Consider the following 7,676-nt stretch of genomic DNA (forward strand, 5'->3'; position numbering starts at 1 on the left):
ATGGAGTCAGTCAGGGTAGTGGACATTCTCACAGTCCCCTCTACTATGGAGTCAAACAGGGGAGTGGACATTCTAACAGTCCCCTCTACTATGGAGTCAAACAGGGGAGTGGACATTCTAACAGTCCCCTCTACTATGGAGTCAAACAGGGGAGTGGACATTCTAACAGTCCCCTCTACTATGGAGTCAAACAGGGGAGTGGACATTCTAACAGTCCCCTCTACTATTGAGTCAATCAGGGGAGTGGACATTCTAACAGTCCCCTCTACTATGGAGTCAAACAGGGAAGTGGACATTCTAACAGTCCCCTCTACCATGGAGTCAAACAGGGAGTGGACATTCTAACAGTCCCCTCTACTATGGACTCAGTCAGGGGAGTGGACATTCTCACAGTCCCCTCTACTATGGAGTCAATCAGGGGAGTGGACATTCTCACAGTCCCCTCTACTATGGAGTCAAACAGGGGAGTGGACATTCTCACATTCCCCTCTACTATGGAGTCAAACAGGGGAGTGGACATTCTCACAGTCCCCTCTACTATGGAGTCAAACAGGGGAGTGGACATTCTCACAGTCCCCTCTACTATGGAGTCAAACAGGGGAGTGGACATTCTAACAGTCCCCTCTACTATGGAGTCAAACAGGGGAGTGGACATTCTAACAGTCCCCTCTACTATGGAGTCAAACAGGGGAGTGGACATTCTAACAGTCCCCTCTACTATTGAGTCAATCAGGGGAGTGGACATTCTAACAGTCCCCTCTACTATGGAGTCAAACAGGGAAGTGGACATTCTAACAGTCCCCTCTACTATGGAGTCAATCAGGGGAGTGGACATTCTCACAGTCCCCTCTACTATGGAGTCAAACAGGGGAGTGGACATTCTCACAGTCCCCTCTACTATGGAGTCAAACAGGGGAGTGGACATTCTAACAGTCCCCTCTACTATGGAGTCAAACAGGGGAGTGGACATTCTCACAGTCCCCTCTACTATGGGGTCAGTCAGGGGAGTGGACATTCACACAGTCCCCTCCACTACGGGGTCAGTCAGGGGAGTGGACATTCTAACAGTCCCCTCTACTATGGAGTCAAACAGGGGAGTGGACATTCTCACAGTCCCCTCTACTACGTGGTCAGACAGGGGAGTGGACATTCTCACAGTCCCCTCTACTATGGGGTCAGTCAGGGGAGTGGACATTCTAACAGTCCCCTCTACTATGGGGTCAGTCAAGGGAGTGGACATTCTCACAGTCCCCTCTACTATGGGGTCAGTCAGGGGAGTGGACATTCTCACAGTCCCCTCTACTATGGAGTCAAACAGGGGAGTGGACATTCTCACAGTCCCCTCTACTATGGAGTCAAACAGGGAGTGGACATTCTAACAGTCCCCTCTACTATGGAGTCAGTCAGGGTAGTGGACATTCTCACAGTCCCCTCTACTATGGAGTCAAACAGGGGAGTGGACATTCTAACAGTCCCCTCTACTATGGAGTCAAACAGGGAGTGGACATTCTAACAGTCCCTCTACTATGGAGTCAAACAGGGAGTGGACATTCTAACAGTCCCCTCTACTATTGAGTCAATCAGGGAGTGGACATTCTAACAGTCCCCTCTACTATGGAGTCAAACAGGGAAGTGGACATTCTAACAGTCCCCTCTACTATGGACTCAGTCAGGGGAGTGGACATTCTCACAGTCCCCTCTACTATGGAGTCAGTCAGGGGAGTGGACATTCTAACAGTCCCCTCTACTATGGAGTCAAACAGGGGAGTGGACATTCTAACAGTCCCCTCTACTATGGAGTCAAACAGGGAGTGGACATTCTAACAGTCCCCTCTACTATGGAGTCAATCAGGGAGTGGACATTCTCACAGTCCCCTCTACTATGGAGTCAAACAGGGGAGTGGACATTCTAACAGTCCCCTCTACTATGGAGTCAAACAGGGGAGTGGACATTCTCACAGTCCCCTCTACTATGGGGTCAGTCAGGGGAGTGGACATTCACACAGTCCCCTCTACTACGGGGTCAGTCAGGGGAGTGGACATTCTAACAGTCCCCTCTACTATGGAGTCAAACAGGGGAGTGGACATTCTCACAGTCCCCTCTACTACGTGGTCAGACAGGGGAGTGGACATTCTCACAGTCCCCTCTACTATGGGGTTATTCAGGGGAGTGGACATTCTAACAGTCCCCTCTACTATGGGGTCAGTCAGGGGAGTGGACATTCTCACAGTCCCCTCTACTATGGGGTCAGTCAGGGGAGTGGACATTCTCACAGTCCCCTCTACTATGGAGTCAAACAGGGGAGTGGACATTCTCACAGTCCCCTCTACTATGGAGTCAAACAGGGAGTGGACATTCTAACAGTCCCCTCTACTATGGAGTCAGTCAGGGTAGTGGACATTCTCACAGTCCCCTCTACTATGGAGTCAAACAGGGGAGTGGACATTCTAACAGTCCCCTCTACTATGGAGTCAAACAGGGGAGTGGACATTCTAACAGTCCCCTCTACTATGGAGTCAAACAGGGGAGTGGACATTCTAACAGTCCCCTCTACTATTGAGTCAATCAGGGGAGTGGACATTCTAACAGTCCCCTCTACTATGGAGTCAAACAGGGAAGTGGACATTCTAACAGTCCCCTCTACTATGGACTCAGTCAGGGGAGTGGACATTCTCACAGTCCCCTCTACTATGGAGTCAGTCAGGGGAGTGGACATTCTAACAGTCCCCTCTACTATGGAGTCAAACCAGGGGAGTGGACATTCTAACAGTCCCCTCTACTATGGAGTCAAACAGGGGAGTGGACATTCTAACAGTCCCCTCTACTATGGAGTCAATCAGGGGAGTGGACATTCTCACAGTCCCCTCTACTATGGAGTCAAACAGGGGAGTGGACATTCTCACAGTCCCCTCTACTATGGAGTCAAACAGGGAGTGGACATTCTCACAGTCCCCTCTACTATGGGGTCAGTCAGGGAGTGGACATTCACACAGTCCCCTCTACTATGGAGTCAAACAGGTGAGTGGACATTCTAACAGTCCCCTCTACTATGGAGTCAAACAGGGGAGTGGACATTCTCACAGTCCCCTCTACTATGGAGTCAAACAGGGGAGTGGACATTCTCACAGTCCCCTCTACTATGGAGTCAAACAGGGGAGTGGACATTCTAACAGTCCCCTCTACTATGGAGTCAAACAGGGGGAGTGGACATTCTAACAGTCCCCTCTACTACGGGGTCAGTCAGGGGAGTGGACATTCTAACAGTCCCCTCTACTATGGAGTCAAACAGGGGAGTGGACATTCTCACAGTCCCCTCTACTACGTGGTCAGACAGGGGAGTGGACATTCTCACAGTCCCCTCTACTATGGGGTCAGTCAGGGAGTGGACATTCTAACAGTCCCCTCTACTATGGGGTCAGTCAGGGAGTGGACATTCTCACAGTCCCCTCTACTATGGGGTCAGTCAGGGAGTGGACATTCTCACAGTCCCCTCTACTATGGAGTCAAACAGGGAGTGGACATTCTCACAGTCCCCTCTACTATGGAGTCAAACAGGGGAGTGGACATTCTAACAGTCCCCTCTACTATGGAGTCAGTCAGGGTAGTGGACATTCTCACAGTCCCCTCTACTATGGAGTCAAACAGGGAGTGGACATTCTAACAGTCCCCTCTTCTTTGGAGTCAAACAGGGAGTGGACATTCTAACAGTCCCCTCTACTATGGAGTCAAACAGGGGAGTGGACATTCTAACAGTCCCCTCTACTATTGAGTCAATCAGGGGAGTGGACATTCTAACAGTCCCCTCTACTATGGAGTCAAACAGGGAAGTGGACATTCTAACAGTCCCCTCTACCATGGAGTCAAACAGGGAGTGGACATTCTAACAGTCCCCTCTACTATGGACTCAGTCAGGGGAGTGGACATTCTCACAGTCCCCTCTACTATGGAGTCAATCAGGGGAGTGGACATTCTCACAGTCCCCTCTACTATGGAGTCAAACAGGGGAGTGGACATTCTAACAGTCCCCTCTACCATGGAGTCAAACAGGGGAGTGGACATTCTAACAGTCCCCTCTACTACGGGGTCAGTCAGGGGAGTGGACATTCTCACAGTCCCCTCTACTATGGGGTCAGTCAGGGGAGTGGACATTCTAACAGTCCCCTCTACTATTGAGTCAATCAGGGGAGTGGACATTCTCACAGTCCCCTCTACTATGGAGTCAAACAGGGAAGTGGACATTCTAACAGTCCCCTCTACTATGGACTCAGTCAGGGGAGTGGACATTCTCACAGTCCCCTCTACTATGGAGTCAGTCAGGGGAGTGGACATTCTAACAGTCCCCTCTACTATGGAGTCAGTCAGGGGAGTGGACATTCTAACAGTCCCCTCTACTATGGAGTCAAACAGGGGAGTGGACATTCTAACAGTCCCCTCTACTATAGAGTCAACAGGGGAGTGGACATTCTAACAGTCCCCTCTACTATGGAGTCAATCAGGGGAGTGGACATTCTCACAGTCCCCTCTACTATGGAGTCAAACAGGGGAGTGGACATTCTCACAGTCCCCTCTACTATGGGGTCAGTCAGGGGAGTGGACATTCACACAGTCCCCTCTACTACGGGGTCAGTCAGGGAGTGGACATTCTAACAGTCCCCTCTACTATGGAGTCAAACAGGGGAGTGGACATTCTCACAGTCCCCTCTACTACGTGGTCAGACAGGGGAGTGGACATTCTCACAGTCCCCTCTACTATGGGGTTATTCAGGGGAGTGGACATTCTAACAGTCCCCTCTACTATGGGGTCAGTCAGGGGAGTGGACATTCTCACAGTCCCCTCTACTATGGGGTCAGTCAGGGGAGTGGACATTCTCACAGTCCCCTCTACTATGGAGTCAAACAGGGGAGTGGACATTCTCACAGTCCCCTCTACTATGGAGTCAAACAGGGGAGTGGACATTCTAACAGTCCCCTCTACTATGGAGTCAGTCAGGGTAGTGGACATTCTCACAGTCCCCTCTACTATGGAGTCAAACAGGGGAGTGGACATTCTAACAGTCCCCTCTACTATGGAGTCAAACAGGGGAGTGGACATTCTAACAGTCCCCTCTACTATGGAGTCAAACAGGGGAGTGGACATTCTAACAGTCCCCTCTACTATTGAGTCAATCAGGGGAGTGGACATTCTAACAGTCCCCTCTACTATGGAGTCAAACAGGGAAGTGGACATTCTAACAGTCCCCTCTACTATGGACTCAGTCAGGGGAGTGGACATTCTCACAGTCCCCTCTACTATGGAGTCAGTCAGGGGAGTGGACATTCTAACAGTCCCCTCTACTATGGAGTCAAACAGGGGAGTGGACATTCTAACAGTCCCCTCTACTATGGAGTCAAACAGGGGAGTGGACATTCTAACAGTCCCCTCTACTATGGAGTCAATCAGGGGAGTGGACATTCTCACAGTCCCCTCTACTATGGAGTCAAACAGGGGAGTGGACATTCTCACAGTCCCCTCTACTATGGAGTCAAACAGGGGAGTGGACATTCTCACAGTCCCCTCTACTATGGGGTCAGTCAGGGGAGTGGACATTCACACAGTCCCCTCTACTATGGAGTCAAACAGGTGAGTGGACATTCTAACAGTCCCCTCTACTATGGAGTCAAACAGGGGAGTGGACATTCTCACAGTCCCCTCTACTATGGAGTCAAACAGGGAGTGGACATTCTCACAGTCCCCTCTACTATGGAGTCAAACAGGGAGTGGACATTCTAACAGTCCCCTCTACTATGGAGTCAAACAGGGAGTGGACATTCTAACAGTCCCCTCTACTACGGGGTCAGTCAGGGGAGTGGACATTCTAACAGTCCCCTCTACTATGGAGTCAAACAGGGGAGTGGACATTCTCACAGTCCCCTCTACTACGTGGTCAGACAGGGGAGTGGACATTCTCACAGTCCCCTCTACTATGGGGTCAGTCAGGGGAGTGGACATTCTAACAGTCCCCTCTACTATGGGGTCAGTCAGGGGAGTGGACATTCTCACAGTCCCCTCTACTATGGGGTCAGTCAGGGGAGTGGACATTCTCACAGTCCCCTCTACTATGGAGTCAAACAGGGGAGTGGACATTCTCACAGTCCCCTCTACTATGGAGTCAAACAGGGGAGTGGACATTCTAACAGTCCCCTCTACTATGGAGTCAGTCAGGGTAGTGGACATTCTCACAGTCCCCTCTACTATGGAGTCAAACAGGGGAGTGGACATTCTAACAGTCCCCTCTTCTTTGGAGTCAAACAGGGGAGTGGACATTCTAACAGTCCCCTCTACTATGGAGTCAAACAGGGGAGTGGACATTCTAACAGTCCCCTCTACTATTGAGTCAATCAGGGGAGTGGACATTCTAACAGTCCCCTCTACTATGGAGTCAAACAGGGAAGTGGACATTCTAACAGTCCCCTCTACCATGGAGTCAAACAGGGGAGTGGACATTCTAACAGTCCCCTCTACTATGGACTCAGTCAGGGGAGTGGACATTCTCACAGTCCCCTCTACTATGGAGTCAATCAGGGAGTGGACATTCTCACAGTCCCCTCTACTATGGAGTCAAACAGGGAGTGGACATTCTAACAGTCCCCTCTACCATGGAGTCAAACAAGGGAGTGGACATTCTAACAGTCCCCTCTACTACGGGGTCAGTCAGGGGAGTGGACATTCTCACAGTCCCCTCTACTATGGGGTCAGTCAGGGAGTGGACATTCTAACAGTCCCCTCTACTATTGAGTCAATCAGGGGAGTGGACATTCTCACAGTCCCCTCTACTATGGAGTCAAACAGGGAAGTGGACATTCTAACAGTCCCCTCTACTATGGACTCAGTCAGGGAGTGGACATTCTCACAGTCCCCTCTACTATGGAGTCAGTCAGGGAGTGGACATTCTAACAGTCCCCTCTACTATGGAGTCAGTCAGGGAGTGGACATTCTAACAGTCCCCTCTACTATGGAGTCAAACAGGGGAGTGGACATTCTAACAGTCCCCTCTACTATAGAGTCAACAGGGGAGTGGACATTCTAACAGTCCCCTCTACTATGGAGTCAATCAGGGGAGTGGACATTCTCACAGTCCCCTCTACTATGGAGTCAAACAGGGAGTGGACATTCTCACAGTCCCCTCTACTATGGAGTCAAACAGGGGAGTGGACATTCTCACAGTCCCCTCTACTATGGGGTCAGTCAGGGGAGTGGACATTCACACAGTCCCCTCTACTATGGAGTCAAACAGGTGAGTGGACATTCTAACAGTCCCCTCTACTATGGAGTCAAACAGGGGAGTGGACATTCTCACAGTCCCCTCTACTATGGAGTCAAACAGGGGAGTGGACATTCTCACAGTCCCCTCTACTATGGAGTCAAACAGGGGAGTGGACATTCTAACAGTCCCCTCTACTATGGAGTCAAACAGGGGAGTGGACATTCTAACAGTCCCCTCTACTACGGGGTCAGTCAGGGGAGTGGACATTCTAACAGTCCCCTCTACTATGGAGTCAAACAGGGGAGTGGACATTCTCACAGTCCCCTCTACTACGTGGTCAGACAGGGGAGTGGACATTCTCACAGTACCCTCTACTATGGGGTCAGTCAGGGGAGTGGACATTCTAACAGTCCCCTCTACTATGGGGTCAG

This window comes from Oncorhynchus masou, chromosome 11 (genome assembly GCF_036934945.1).
Source record: "Oncorhynchus masou masou isolate Uvic2021 chromosome 11, UVic_Omas_1.1, whole genome shotgun sequence".
Lineage (NCBI taxonomy): Eukaryota > Metazoa > Chordata > Actinopteri > Salmoniformes > Salmonidae > Oncorhynchus > Oncorhynchus masou.